The sequence below is a fragment of the Callospermophilus lateralis genome, chromosome 11 (assembly GCF_048772815.1).
Source record: "Callospermophilus lateralis isolate mCalLat2 chromosome 11, mCalLat2.hap1, whole genome shotgun sequence".
Lineage (NCBI taxonomy): Eukaryota > Metazoa > Chordata > Mammalia > Rodentia > Sciuridae > Callospermophilus > Callospermophilus lateralis.
The window spans coordinates 91,776,131-91,791,677 of record NC_135315.1 but is presented as its reverse complement, the minus strand read 5'-3'; the positions used below and the strand labels follow the sequence as shown (position 1 = coordinate 91,791,677).

General features: G+C 40.5%; 1 pseudogene; it reads left to right on the top strand.

Annotated features, from left to right (window-relative positions):
- The first annotated feature begins 7,962 nt into the window (after window positions 1–7,962).
- LOC143410685 (protocadherin gamma-A1 pseudogene) lies at window positions 7,963–10,395 on the top strand (annotated as a pseudogene).
- Window positions 10,396–15,547: the final 5,152 nt, after the last annotated feature.

The window sequence follows — 15,547 nt, the reverse complement described above, 5'->3', positions numbered from 1 at the left end:
GGTGAATTAGAGATAAAACAGTCCTCTAAATAATCTGTTACAAACTTTGTATTACCTAATAAACCACAAAAATATCCAGCTATGAACACAGATTGATTATAGTGGTTCCATTAGGTACCTGCCACAGGCAATCAAAAATCTTTCTAGAGAATGATAAGAGAAACCTACATCTCAAAAAATACAATAGCATCTATGAAACATTTTAATGAAATTTTATGAATATTTTGCCAAATAAGCACTATAGTATTCTTACATTACACTAAAAAGCATTGTGTTTTTAAAATTACCTTTTGTGTTTGTAGAAATGTTTGGGCTTTTGGAAAAAAATCTACATAAATATAGAACATTATCTTGGTAAGCTCAAACTTTTTGCAGTGTGGTGTATGAAGTCTTCAAAACATGTCTTTTCTTACTACTCCCTCAGCACTACAAATAAGCAACCTTTAAACTTTACTGGCCATGTTCACAAAACTAAACAGCAAAGGCTTTATTTTTTAATATTCCTTACTTAAGCAAAGAAGGGACCTCCTTCATGTAATATGCTGAAATAAAAATACAAAAAATCCATCATTTTATAATAAGCTATATATAATAGAGTATATACATGAAACTTAACATTCTTTTAAACTAACTGAGTTAATTTCCTAAAATTTAATTTTATTTTCCTGAAATAGAAAAAGTTTTCAAACACTGTCTTAAAATTCTTATTACTTATATAGTACTTTGATAATTTCTTTAATTTGTGTTACCAAAATGGTTCAAAAATAACCCTTTAAATATCTAGGTTGCTATAAATAATCATCAATATCTTCTTTCTCCTCTCATACCCATAGTATCTGGAAGGTCTAGCAGTTCATTGTGCTGCAAGTCAAGGTTGGTTATGTGTGTGTGCAGTTTCCAATCTCCTTTGGAAGGTTTTCAAGTTGATTATGAGCTACATCCTGCATAATGAGGTTACATAATTCACCTGTAAATAATTGACCAACATAGTGATTTAATAAGCATTATTAAATAATATCTCAGGTAATGCTAGGATGCAAGGGAGTAATTTTTATGATTTTGAAACATAACTAGAAATGTAATATTATTATATAGGCAACATTTTTTTAAATGGAAAATCAATGAACATACTTGGATTGTAAGTACAAAACCTAGTTTTCTCCAACATATTTAATTCTTTCTGAAAATATTAAAATTGAACTCAAAATTTGAATCTATTATTTCAAAATTACATCTAATAACATGAAAATATTGCTTGTAAAAGATTACTTTACTAATCTGTGTCATATGGGGTTTTCTTCTTTTGTCCTGATGATTGAATTCAGGGTCTCACACCTACTAAGAACATATTTTACCACTAGCTACATCCAGGGCTCCATGTCATATATTCAAGTAGCAAATTTAACCACAAATGCTGGATGACATAGTTCAGATTTAAAAAGCTGACAAATTTAGCACAATTATATCAAATACAACTTGAGTTCAGATGGAGACATCCCTTACACCTCAAAATATACATGCTTAATACAGGCATATAATCTGATGTTACATAAATACATAATTTTTTAATAAATAAAAATAACTTCTCAATTTAATAGAACTTTAAAACAATAGACAATGAAGACAAAGCTGGCATGGCTATAATTTCAGACAAAGCAAACTTCAAAGCAAGAAAAATCATCTGGAATACAGAAAACATTACATAATAATAAATGAACAGAATAATTCTCTCTAAGACATAGCAATCCTTAGAGCATAAGTACTTCCTCGTCTTCACTGTGTCTGTTTGGTGCTTAGTGCAAAGCATTATATTAATTGAAAGAATAAAGACAATTAAGGAAATTTTAGATACTTCTACTCTTCATTTCAGAATAAAACTTAAGATCTGTCATCATCTTTTCAAAGACATAATAACTGAAGATATTTCAATTCCATGATTTGTTTTTAGAATTAGAAATTTAGGAATAAAAGACAAAAGTTAGGTAGCTGCAAATATGAATCATTTAATGGCATAAAATATGCCAATTTAAAAAGTTATATTCAGGGGCTGGGTCCAGGTTCTACCCTCAGCACCACATAAAAATAAAGGTATTGTGTGTGTACATCTACATTTAAAAAAGAAATATTTTTAAAAAATTAAATTATGCTCAATTTTTAGTAAAAATCCTGCTTGTATACTCTTAAGAACAAAGTGAAGTTAAAATTAAAATCCTGTTAAATAATTCCTCATTCAACAATAGTATATTAATGTCTTGGTAATTTGATAGCAATGCTATAGAAAGAAATCCTTATAGAATGACTTGTGAATTTAAGTCAAACTTTGTAGGACTAAGTGTACAGAAAAACAAAACAACAATAACAAAGAAAAGCAATAATATCTCACATTTCTATACAAAAATTCAGCAGTTGGCTGAGCTTGGTGGCACATGCCTGTAATACCAGTATCTCAGGAGGCTGAGACAAGATGACAAAGAGTTCAAAGCCAGCTTCAGCAAGGGTGTGGCATTATGCAATTCAGTGAGACCCTGGGTCTAAATAAAATTCAAAATGTGGTGTGGGTGTATCTTACTGGTCATGTGTCCCTGAACAAAAAATTCAGTATTTGTTTTTCCAAGTCTATACTTCTATACTTCTATAATCTATATTTCTATAGAATCTCCAATTTCTTGGAGATTCCAAGCTGTATGCATCAACATTCCAGGTCTTTTTAATCCCCAGGTGCATTCCATGGTATGAAAATATTACCATCTGTTTAACCATTCACCTGTTGGAAGATACTCAGACAAGTTTCCATTTGGGGCAAATAAGTTGCTATGACCATGAATTTATAATTGGTGAGTTTTTCTTGGGTGATTTTTTCTTTAAAAAGTTCCAAATTGAACAAAACTCCTTTCTATGATGGATGCTTGTCTTTTCTATTTCCAGGAAATGAATAATTTTATGATGAACATCATCTTCATTAAAAACTCATGTCTCCTTCAAATCTTTCCATAGACACAGTTTGTTAGATATGTTAAATAACTGGGTATTGGGGATTTGGAATTTAACACCTACTTCCATTTTTTTTCCCTGAGAACTGCTTATTATTTACTCCATCACAAGCACAGTACTGTGAAAGATGAGGATCCTGTTCCTCACACAGATGTGGAGAGCTCAGAGAGGAAGAAAGGGGTTTGATATCCATGGCTCCCATCCCTTGATCTCTGTGACAGGGCTGCTGGGCCCATCAATCTCATCTGCTGATGGGAAGTGGATCCTAAGTGTGGGGGCAGAGAGAATGCTTGAGAAGGTGCCTGGCTGCCTTCACAGCTGGGGAATGGAGACTGCATGCTTCCAGTTTCAGGGCCCAGGACAGTTCAAAGCTTTAATCTCACATCTGTTTTTCTGAGTATTGAATTGATTTTAAAATGTCTTAATTTTCATTGAAATAACACTCTGTTCCCTTTCCCAACTTTCGGCCTTCTGGAGCTAAACATTCCCCACCCTGCCATGCAGCTTGAAGTTGGCACATGGTTAGGGGTGTTCAGGGAGCCCCTTTCCTGTATACAAAGCTTGAAGAGCCCAGTGGGTACCTGTGACTCTGTCTTGCCCCACACTCTCAACCTGCAGCTGAGAAGTGAGTTACTCCCCCGGTTTCATTGTTAAGTCTAACAGACCAGCCTTGGGGACAACCTAAAGAACTGAAATTAGGAGCAGCATGGGGGACAACAGATCTATACTAGCACAAGGACAAATAATGTGTCCAGGTTGGTGGGGCACCCAGGAGTGACAGCCATAATGAGCATGTCTGACCCACACTCTGTGGCTTCACCATGTACACAGCTCTGGGGCAGGTGTGTTGGATATCAGGAAATCAATCTTGTAAAATCCACTAATGGCCCTCTGGAGAATCTGCAGGTTGGTTGAGAAGATAAGACTTCACTTGCAGAAGGTGCAGACAGGACACAAGGCATGCCATCCACTGTGAGGTCATCCACTGTGCCAGTGTATCTTCGAGCTAGTGGGTGCACAGGCATGGTGGAATCTGCTGGCCCTATGGAAAAGGGCACTGCAGGTGGAAGGACAGCAGGATGAGGAGTTGCCTGCACAGGGTGATGGTGGAGGGGCAGTGGAGGAGGCACCTCTGACTTGGTAGTGAGTTACAGATGGAGTGTGTTACAGATGCTCTGACAGGCACATCTCTGTGGAGAGAGAGAGGCACAGACAGCTGGAGTGGCAGGTATGGGCAGAGACAGGGAGATGTGAGCCAATGGCTGGCCTCTGGCAATGCATGGCTTCACCCTTATACACTGATCTGGATGCCCACAAGTTGTCTTACTTAATGTAGGTGCACCACGATGTCCAGAATAAAGTTGACTCCCCCAGTCACCTGGGAACTAGACAACAATCAGGACCCTAAGCAGAGCTCAGGATGAGCTCAGCTCCACAGCCAGAGATCGGGTCTGAGCCCCGAGTGCTGGCCCTCACTAGAATGGGGTGTCAGCAGCCCCCAGTCCTCTGTGCCTCAGTTTTCTGCTCTGTGAAAGAGGGTGGTGTTAGCTCCTAGAGTAGTGAGTTTTCTATAGAAAACCTAAAATTTTGCCCTTAAAATAATGCAAACTTCTGAATGAAGTGTGCTACAGATACTCATAGATACTAAATGGCTGTTTTTTCTGCACACACACACACACACACACACACACACACACACACACACAGCCTTTTGTCTCTGGCTTTTCAGGTAATGTGATTTCCACTGTCTGTCCTTGGTTAATGTCTCCTATTAAGTTGGGTGGTACATTCTCAGAATGAGGTTTGAATCTTGCTGTGGCTGCAGGTGTGCCTGATTAAATAAAGCTCCTGTCAGGCCCACCAACCTCAGAGATGCTGCTTCCATGAAGAAAACACACAAGGGAAATCCCAAGTGGTTTCATCATTGGGCACAAACAGAGTGCCAATGTGCACTCGGGTTTAAGAGACTCTTGTATTCCCTGAAGCGGAAACTCAGCCCCTGATTTTCATGTAATGAGCATATGCTGGGGATTAATCAGTGTGATCAATGCAAAGTTTATTAATTCATGCATTAGCATCTGTGCTGGGTGGAGGCTCATGTAGAGTGGGGCAGTGCTCATCTCAACCTGGCCTCAAACAGTGAATCAAGGCCAGAACAACCAAGCCTTTGGAGCTGGGATCATCTTACACATGTAAGACTGCTTCAAAGCATCTGTGACCTTGTTTATCAGACCAGGATTGATCCCTGGCAACAGAGGCCCTGGGTTCCCAGGAGACTCGGCATCTCGGGTCCTGTGGTCAGTCATTTCCACCCAAGGTGGCTGAAGGTGGCTGCTTCTGCTGCAGCACCAGCCTAGATCCTGCAGGTGCAGAGGAGCCCAGGAGGAGAGGATGGTGTACCAGGTGCTGTCACACCAGTGTCACAGGACCTCCAGGTAAATTAGTGGCCACAGGCACATCTCTGCAGCCAGTGAAATCCAGCTCTCTTTCTGGTCATGTCCCAGCTCTGGGTCAGCTCTGCCAGGACAGGGAGCTGGATTCAGGGCTGAGTGCTGGGCATACCACCTCCTTAGAGCAGGGGCAGGTTACAAATTCTGTCTCCACATATGGTACAGAGGATGTGTCTGTGTGTACCTGGGGAGAATGACACCTGTGCCCCGTGCAGTGATGTGAGTGGCCCTTGGTGACAGTGGGATGAAGTACGGTGAAGGTAATAGATGGAGTAATGAGATGGAGAGATGTGGTGGGTGACAGGGATGCCTGAGACAGTAGGGGCAGGGCAGCCCCCCTGGGACGGCATGGGCACACTTTCCTCTGAGGAGTAAAGATGCCTGGGAGCCCAGCCAGGCAGAAGCCAAGAGGGGACCCTGAGACAGGAGTGGGTGTGGCTGGATTCAAGAATAGAGGCACCCAGGGTCACCCAACAGAGTGCTGACCAGCTTGTCATGTGCCAGCAGGACCCCATGATGTGGCTTTGCAGCAACTATCTAAACCAGCTGAGTGGCAGCAATGTAATTTGTACTCATTTATGATAAGTAGCTCATTGTGGCTCTAGTTTTCATCTCCTTTATTAGCAAGCTCATCTGCTTCTATGATAGAGGCCCCCTTTGTGTGCGTGTGTCTATTTGCCTGTGGAGATGACCAGGAGTGTGACTGGTGATGAAAAGTGTTTTTGATGGGGTGCAGGCAGCAGGGCATGAGGCCGAGTGGTACCCCAGGATATTGACACACCAGCCAGAGAAGCAGGTGTGAATTGTTCAAAGTCTCCCAAATCTTTGATTTGAACATGTGCATTTTGTCTGCTTGGAAGGCAGGGAATTCTTATATTAGAGGCCTCAGGAAGCTAAGACACCCAGCGTAATGGAATTCCTTGATCTGTGGTTTTGTTGGGAGAGTTAGATGAGCAGTAAATGTAATGCTCAGTGCTGGGCACAGGGTGAGGAGTGAATGGAGTGCTTCACCTGTGGATAAATCTTCCTTCATGGAGAAGGTATGTTTGCCAGGGGCTGTTGAGTATGAGCAAACTAGGACAGAGAGAGAGAGAGAGAGAGAGAGAGAGAGAGAGAGAGAGAGAGAGCACACAAGTGCAGACTGAGGTGGGGTGGGTGGGGGGGATAAAATGCATGACTTTTTTGCTACTTGTTCAGGAATGTTGTGCATATTCCCACCCTCCTGCTGCCAGGTTCCTACCTCCTTGTCAATCACACTGGAGCCACTGACCCTGGACAACCCTCTTACCTGCATTGCTATTAAACATGCTGGTTAAAGATGGGTCTTCTGAAAGTCCACTGTGGAAGTCAGGGCCGATGAGCATCGGTTCCTCACCATGTGGCATTGGGTCTCTCTCATCCAAGAGGCTGCATCCTTCACTGTCCTGCATTTTGCTTGATGGTGTTTTCTTTCCTTTTTTTTTTTTATCTTAGTCAAAATATATTAGCTTTGGATGAATTTAATTTTTAAAAAAACCCCTCAATATATAGACACTTCCAAAAGAGAAGAAAAATATGGATCAAATTAAAACATCATCTTCAAAATCCCAAGGATTTTGGTGAATATTCAAAGCACAATGGAAAGGAAACAGTGTGATCCAAGTTTTGAAAGTTTAACTTACATTCTAAAAGTTTTTCTCCCTCCAATGTTTTTCATCCTTCAAAAAGAAATTGCTTTGTGTGACCTGAGAAATTATCATGTAGTCAAGATATACACAGAGCCGGTCGCGGTGACTCAGGCCAGTAATCCCAGCTATCCGGGAGGCTGAGGCAGGAGGATCATGAGTTCAAAGCCAGCCTCAGCAAATGCCAGTCACTAAGCAACTCAGTGAGACCCTGTCTCTAAATAAAATTCAAAATAGGGCTGGGGATGTACCTCAGTGGTCCAGTGCCCCTAAATTTAATCCCTGATCCCTCCTAGCAGAAAAAAAGATATACAACAGAAAAAGTGGAGGGACAGTTTTCTCCTCTTTGTGGTATGAGAAAGTTCTTAACCCTTATTCGCTGAATGGCAAACAGAGAAAGCATATAACTTGGCAATACTGGGATACTCCCACATATTGCAATTGGGTGACCTTTACATACGTTTAAGTGAACATCGCTTCTCCTTTTCTTATATATATGGTAAATGATTAATTATTCCCTTTACAGTAAGCTAAGATTTAGGAAAACATGTATCAGGTGAACGAAAAAGCTTTTCTAGGAGTGCAGTAACTGGTTAGAACTCTGGGCGTCGCTGTTCACCAATCTGGCAATACCAGCACTACACGCACGCCCAATTTAAAAAAAAAAAAAAATTGTTTCTCTTTAGACCTTCATCACTTGCCACGAAATAAAAAATGTCTATCTGAGGCTGCCCAAACCCTAATTCTGGATGACTCTGTGCTCGGAATTGTCTTGAAAATTGAGGTAATATAGCCTCTGAAAAGCAGAGAAAGGATACCCTTTGATGCTAGACTGAGAAATTACGAATCAGAGAGCAATGGCGATTCCGGCGAAGCTGACCCGCTGCAGCGGGATGGTGATGCTGTGCCTTTTTCTGGAGCTGCTGTTGGCAGCTAGTGCCAGGAATATCCTATACTCAGTGCCAGAAGAGACAGACAAAGGTTCCTTCGTGGGCAACATTGCCAAGGACCTGGGACTGGAGCCCCTGGAGCTGGCGGAGCACAGAGTCCACATCGTCTCCAGAGGTAGGACGCAGCTTTTCTCTTTGAACCCGCGAAGCGGCAGCTTGGTCACCGCAGGCAGGATAGACCGGGAGGAGCTCTGCGCCCAGAGCGCACGGTGTCTGGTGAGTTTTAACATCCTTGTTGAGGATGAAATGAAACTTTTCCCTATTGAAGTAGAAATAATTGATATCAATGACAACACTCCACAATTCCAGTTTGAAGAACTGAAATTTAAAATGAATGAAATAACGACTCCAGGTACCAGGATCTCTCTTCCTTTTGGGCAAGACCTTGATGTGGGTATGAACTCACTCCAGAGCTACCAGCTCAGTTACAACCCTCATTTCTCCCTGGATGTGCAACATGGACCTGATGGGCCCCAACATCCAGAGATGGTGCTGCAGAGTCCGCTAGACAGAGAAGAAGAAGCTGTTCACCACCTTGTGCTCACTGCCTCTGATGGGGGCAGCCCAGTTCATTCAGGGACCGTGCGCATTCGTGTTCAGGTGGTGGATGTGAATGATAACCCTCCAGCCTTTACTCAGGCAGAATATCAAAAGAGTGTCCCTGAGAATGTCCCACTAGGCACCCAGTTACTCATGGTAAATGCCACTGATCCAGATGAGGGAGCCAATGGAGAAGTAACATACTCCTTTCATAATATAGACCACAAAGTGGCCCAAGTATTTCAGTTGGATTCATACACAGGAGAAATATCAAATAAAGAACCACTGGATTTTGAAGAATACAAAATTTATCCAATGGAAATTCAAGCTCAGGATGGTGCTGGACTCATGGCCAGAGCTAAGGTGCTAATCAAAGTTTTGGATGTAAATGATAATGCCCCAGAAGTGAGTATCACTTCTGTCACCACTGCAGTCCCAGAAAATTTTCCTCCTGGGACCATAATTGCTCTTATCAATGTGCATGACCAGGACTCAGGAGAAAATGGTCATATCACATGCTCCATTCCTGAAAATCTACCTTTTAAATTGGAAAAGTTAGTTGATAATTATTACCGTTTAGTAACAGAAAGAACACTGGACAGAGAACTTACTTCTGAGTACAACATCACAGTAACAGCAACAGATCAGGGAAATCCAACTCTGTCTACCCAAACTCACGTTTTGCTCCTAGTGACAGACATCAATGACAATCCCCCGCTTTTCTATCAGGACTCCTATTCTATCTACATTCCTGAAAATAACCCCAGAGGGGCCTCTATCTTCTCAGTGAGAGCCCAGGATATCGACAGCAATGAAAATGCTCAAATCACTTACTCCCTGGTGGAGGATATCATTCAGGGAGCACCTTTGTCCTCCTACCTCTCCATCAACTCCGACACTGGGGTCATTTACACATTGCGATCTTTTGACTATGAACAGTTCCAAAACTTGCAACTGACAGTGACAGCCCAAGATAGTGGGAACCCACCACTCGGCAGCAATGTGTCACTTAGCCTATTCATCCTGGACCAGAATGACAATACTCCAGAGATCCTGTACCCTGTCCTTCCTACCGATGGTTCCACTGATGTAGAGCTGGCACCCCGCTCTGCAGAGCCTGGATACCTGGTGACCAAAGTGGTGGCAGTAGACAGAGATTCAGGTCAGAATGCATGGCTGTCCTATCGCCTGCTCAAGGCCAGTGAGCCAGGGCTTTTCTCAGTGGGGCTTCACACAGGTGAGGTGCGTACAGCAAGGGCCCTGCTAGACAGAGATGCTCTCAAGCAGAGTCTTGTGGTAGCTGTCCAGGATCATGGCCAGCCCCTTCTTTCAGCCACAGTCACACTCACCATAGCTGTGGCAGACAGCATCCCTGACATCCTGGCAGACCTGAGCAGCATCAGTACCATTGCCAACACTGAAGACTCAGACCTCACGCTGTAGCTGGTGGTGGCGGTGGCTACTGTCTCCTGTGTCTTTCTTGCCTTTGTCACTGTGCTGCTGGCACTCAGACTTCGGCGCTGGCACTCAACACGTTTGCTCCAGGCAGCAGGCAGTGGGTTAGAAGGCATGCCTGCCTCACGCTTTGTGGCCATAGAAGGAGTTCGTGCTTTCCTGCAGACCTATTCCCACGAGGTCTCCCTCACCACGGACTCCAGGAAGAGTCACCTGATCTTCCCTCAGCCCAACTATGTAGACACACTCATCAGTCAGGAGAGCTGTGAGAAAAAGGATTTTCTATCAGTACCGCAGTCTTTACTTGAAGATAAAAAGGAACCATTTTCTCAGGTAATCTTGTAGTAACTTTATAAACTATATAGATTTAAGTAATATTTTTTTTACTTACTTACTTTCACTTTTTTTTTCTTTATTATATTTCTTATTTATTGATATCCAGAGCTGCCTTAGTTCTCAATAATCCTTTGGCAAATACTGTTTTTACTTAAGTTAGCCAGAGTTAGTTTCTTTGGTTTTTTTTTTTTTTTTAATTAATTTTTATTGTAGGTTGTTCAAAACATTACATAGTTCTTGATATATCATATTTCACACTTTGATTCAAGTGGGATATGAACTCCCATTTTTACCCCATATACAGATTGCAGAATCACTTCAGTTGCACAACCATTGATTTACATATTGCCATTCTGGAGTCTGTTGTATTCTGCTGCCTTTCCTATCCTCTACTATCCCCCCTCCCCCCTCCCCTCCCCTCTTCTCTCTCTACCCCCTCTACTGTAATTCATTTCTCCCCCTTATATTTTCCCTCCTTTCCCCTCACTTCCTCTTGTATGTAATTTTGTATACCCCTGAGGGTCTCCTTCCATTTACATGCAATTTCCCTTCTCTCTCCCTTTCCCTCCCACCTCTCATCCCTGTTTAATGTTAATCTTCTTCTCATGCTCTTCTTCCCTACTCTGTTCTTAGTTACTCTCCTTATATCAAAGAAGACATTTGGCATTTGTTTTTAAGGGATTGGCTAGCTTCACTTAGCATAATCTGCTCTAATGCCATCCATTTCCCTCCAAATTCTATGATTTTGTCATTTCTTAATGCAGAGTAATACTCCATTGTGTATAAATGCCACATTTTTTTTTATCCATTCGTCTATTGAAGGGCATCTAGGTTGGTTCCACAGTCTTGCTATTGTGAATTGTGCTGCTATGAACATGGATGTAGCAGTGTCCCTATAGTGTGCTCTTTTTAGCTCTTTAGGGAATAGACCGAGTAGTGGAATAGCTGGATCAAATGGTGGTTCCATTCCGAGCTTTCCAAGAAATCTCCATACTGCTTTTCAAATTGGCCGCACCAATTTGCAGTCCCACCAGCAATGTACAAGAGTACCCTTTTCCCCACATCCTCGCCAGCACTTGTTGCTGTTTGACTTCCTAATGGCTGCCAATCTTACTGGAGTGAGATGGTATCTTAGGGTGGTTTTGATTTGCATTTCTCTGACTGCTAGAGATGGTGAGCATTTTTTCATATACTTGTTGATTGATTGTATGTCCTCCTCTGAGAAATTTCTGTTCAGGTCCTTGGCCCATTTGTTGATTGGGTTATTCGTTATCTCATTGTCTAATTTTTTTAGTTCTTTGTATATTCTGGATATTAGGGCTCTGTCTGAAGTGTGAGGAGTAAAGATTTGTTCCCAGGATGTAGGCTCCCTATTTACCTCTCTTATTGTTTCTTTTGCTGAGAAAAAACTTTTTAGTTTGAGTAAGTCCCATTTGTTGATTCTAGTTATTAACTGTTGTGCTATGGGTGTCCTATTGAGGAATTTGGAGCCCGACCCCACAGTATGTAGATCATAGCCAACTTTTTCTTCTATCAGACGCCATGTCTCTGATTTGATATCAAGTTCCTTGATCCACTTTGAGTTAACTTTTATGCATGGCGAGAGAAAGGGATTCAGTTTCATTTTGTTGCATATGGATTTCCAGTTTTCCCAACACCATTTGTTGAAGATGCTATCCTTCTTCCATTTCATGCTTTTAGCCCCTTTATCAAATATAAGATAGTTGTAGTTTTGTGGATTGGTTTCTGTGTCCTCTATTCTGTACCATTGGTCCACCTGCCTGTTTTGGTACCAGTACCATGCTGTTTTTGTTACTATTGCTCTGTAGTATAGTTTGAAGTCTGGTATAGCTATACCGCCTGATTCACATTTCCTGCTTAGAATTGTTTTTGCTATTCTGGGTCTTTTATTTTTCCATATGAATTTCATGATTGCTTTCTCTATTTCTACAAGAAATGCCGTTGGGATTTTGATTGGCATTGCATTAAACCTATAGAGAACTTTTGGTAATATCGCCATTTTGATGATGTTACTTCTACCTATCCATGAACAGGGTATATTTTTCCATCTTCTAAGATCTTCTTCTATTTCTCTCTTTAGGGTTCTGTAGTTTTCATTGTATAAGTCTTTCACCTCTTTTGTTAGGTTGATTCCCAAGTATTTTATTTTCTTTGAGGATATTGTGAATGGGGTGGTTGTCCTCATTTCCATTTCAGAGGATTTGTTGCTGATATACAGGAATGCCTTTGATTTATGCGTGTTGATTTTATAGCCTGCAACTTTGCTGAATTCATTTATTAGCTCTAATAGTTTCTTTGTAGACCCTTTTGGGTCTGCTAGGTATAGAATCATGTCATCTGCAAATAGTGATAATTTGAGTTCTTCTTTTCCTATTTTTATGCCTTTAATTTCTTTCGTCTGTCTAATTGCTCTGGCCAGTGATTCGAGAACTATGTTGAACAGAAGTGGTGAGAGAGGGCATCCCTGTCTTGTTCCAGATTTTAGAGGGAATGCCTTCAGTTTTTCTCCATTCAGAATGATGCTAGCCTGAGGCTTAGCATAGATTGCTTTTACAATGTTGAGGTATGTTCCTGTTATCCCTAGTTTTTCTAGAGTTTTGAACATAAAGGGATGCTGTACTTTGTCGAATGCTTTTTCCGCATCTATCGAGATGACCATATGGTTCTTATTTTTAAGCCTGTTGATGTGGTGAATAACATTTATTGATTTCCGTATATTGAACCAACCTTGCATCCCAGGGATAAATCCTACCTGATCATGGTGCACAATTTTTTTGATATGTTTTTGTATCCGGTTCGCCAGAAGTTTATTGAGGATTTTTGCATCTAGGTTCATTAGAGATATTGGTCTGTAGTTTTCTTTCTTTGAAGTGTCTTTGTCTGGTTTAGGAATCAGGGTGATGTTGGCCTCATAGAATGAATTTGGAAGTTCTCCCTCTTTTTCTATTTCCTGAAATAGCTTGAAAAGTATTGGTGTTAATTCCTCTTTAAAGGTTTTGAAAAACTCTGCTGTATACCCATCCGGTCCTGGGCTTTTCTTAGTTGGTAGTCTTTTGATGGTATCTTCTATTTCCTCAATTGATATTGGTCTGTTTAGGTTGTCAATATCCTCCTGACTCAATCTGGGCAAATCATATGACTTAAGAAATTTATCGATGCCTTCACTATCTTCTATTTTATTGGAGTATAAGGATTCAAAATAATTTCTGATAATCTTCTGTATTTCTGAAGTGTCTGTTGTGATATTGCCTTTTTCATCCCGTATGCTGGTAATTTGAGTTCTCTCTCTTCTTCTCTTTGTTAGCGTGGCTAAGGGTCTGTCGATTTTATTTATTTTTTCAAAGAACCAACTTTTAGTTTTGTCAATTTTTTCAATTGTTTCTTTCGTTTCGATTTCATTAATTTCAGCTCTGATTTTAATTATTTCTTGTCTTCTACTTCTTTTGCTGTTGTTTTGCTCTTCTTTTTCTAGGATTTTGAGTTGAAGTATTAGATCATTTATTTGTTGGTTTTTTCTTTTTTTAAGGAATGAACTCCAAGCAATAAATTTTCCTCTTAGAACTGCTTTCAATGTGTCCCATAGATTCCGATATGTTGTGTCTGTGTTTTCATTAATCTCTAAGAATTTTTTAATTTCCTCCTTGATGTCTTCTATAACCCATTGATCATTCAGTAACCTATTGTTCATTCTCCAAGTGATGCATGATTTTTCCTTACTTCTTTTATCGTTAATTTTCAATTTCATTCCATTATGATCAGATAAGATGCATGGTATTATCTCTACTCCTTTATATTGTCTAAGAGTTGCCCTGTGACATAATATATGATCTATTTTTGAGAAGGATCCATGTGCTGCTGAGAAAAAAGTGTAACTGCTTGATGTTGGGTGGTATATTCTATATATGTCAATTAAGTCTAGGTTATTAATTGTGTTATTGAGCTCTATAGTTTCCTTATTCAACTTTTGTTTGGAAGATCTGTCCAGTGGTGAGAGAGGTGTGTTGAAGTCTCCCATGATTATTGTATGGTGGTCTATTAGACTCTTGAACTTGAGAAGAGTTTGTTTGATGAACATAGCTGCACCATTGTTTGGGGCATATATATTTATGATTGTTATGTCTTGTTGGTGTATGGTTCCCTTGAGAAGTATGTAGTGTCCCTCTTCATCCCTTTTGATTAACTTTGGCTTGAAATCTATTTTATTTGAAATGAGTATGGACACTCCTGCTTGTTTCCGAAGTCCATATGAGTGATATGATTTTTCCCAACCTTTCACCTTCAGTCTATGTATGTCTTTTCCTATCAAATGCATCTCCTGAAGGCAGCATATTGTTGGGTCTTGTTTAGTGATCCATTCTGCTAGCCTGTGTCTCTTAATTGGTGAGTTTAAGCCATTAACATTTAGAGTTATTATTGAGATATGGGTTGTTCTTCCAGCCATATTTGTTTATTTATGTTACTAAACATGGTTTGTTTTCCTCTTTGATTATTCCCCTCCACCTTTACTGTACTACCTCCCGCTGTTGGTTTTCATTGATATTTTCCATTTCCTCTTCCTGTAATATTTTGCCGAGGATGTTTTGAAGAGCTGGTTTTCTAACTGCAAATTCTTTTAACTTTTGTTTGTCATGGAAGGTTTTAATTTCATCTTCCATCCTGAAGCTTAATTTCGCGGGATACACAATTCTTGGTTGGAACCCCTTTTCTTTCAGTGTTTGAAATATGTTATTCCAGGATCTTCTAGCTTTCAGAGTCTGTGTTGAAAGATCAGCTGTTATCCTGATTGGTTTACCCCTAAATGTAATCTGCTTCCTTTCTCTTGTAGCTTTTAAAATTCTCTCCTTATTCTGTATGTTGGGCATCTTCATTATAATGTGTCTAGGTGTGGATCTCTTATGATTTTGCACATTCGGCGTCCTGTAGGCTTCTAGGATTTGGGATTCTGTCTCATTCTTCAAGTCTGGGAAGTTTTCTCGTATTATTTCATTGAATAGATTGCTCATTCCTTTGGTTTGGACCTCAATACCTTCCTGTATCCCCATGACCCTTAAGTTGGGTCTCTTTATGTTATCCCATATTTCTTGAATGTTCTGCTCATGGTTTCTTAACAGCTTTGCTGAGCTGTCTATGTTCTTCTCCA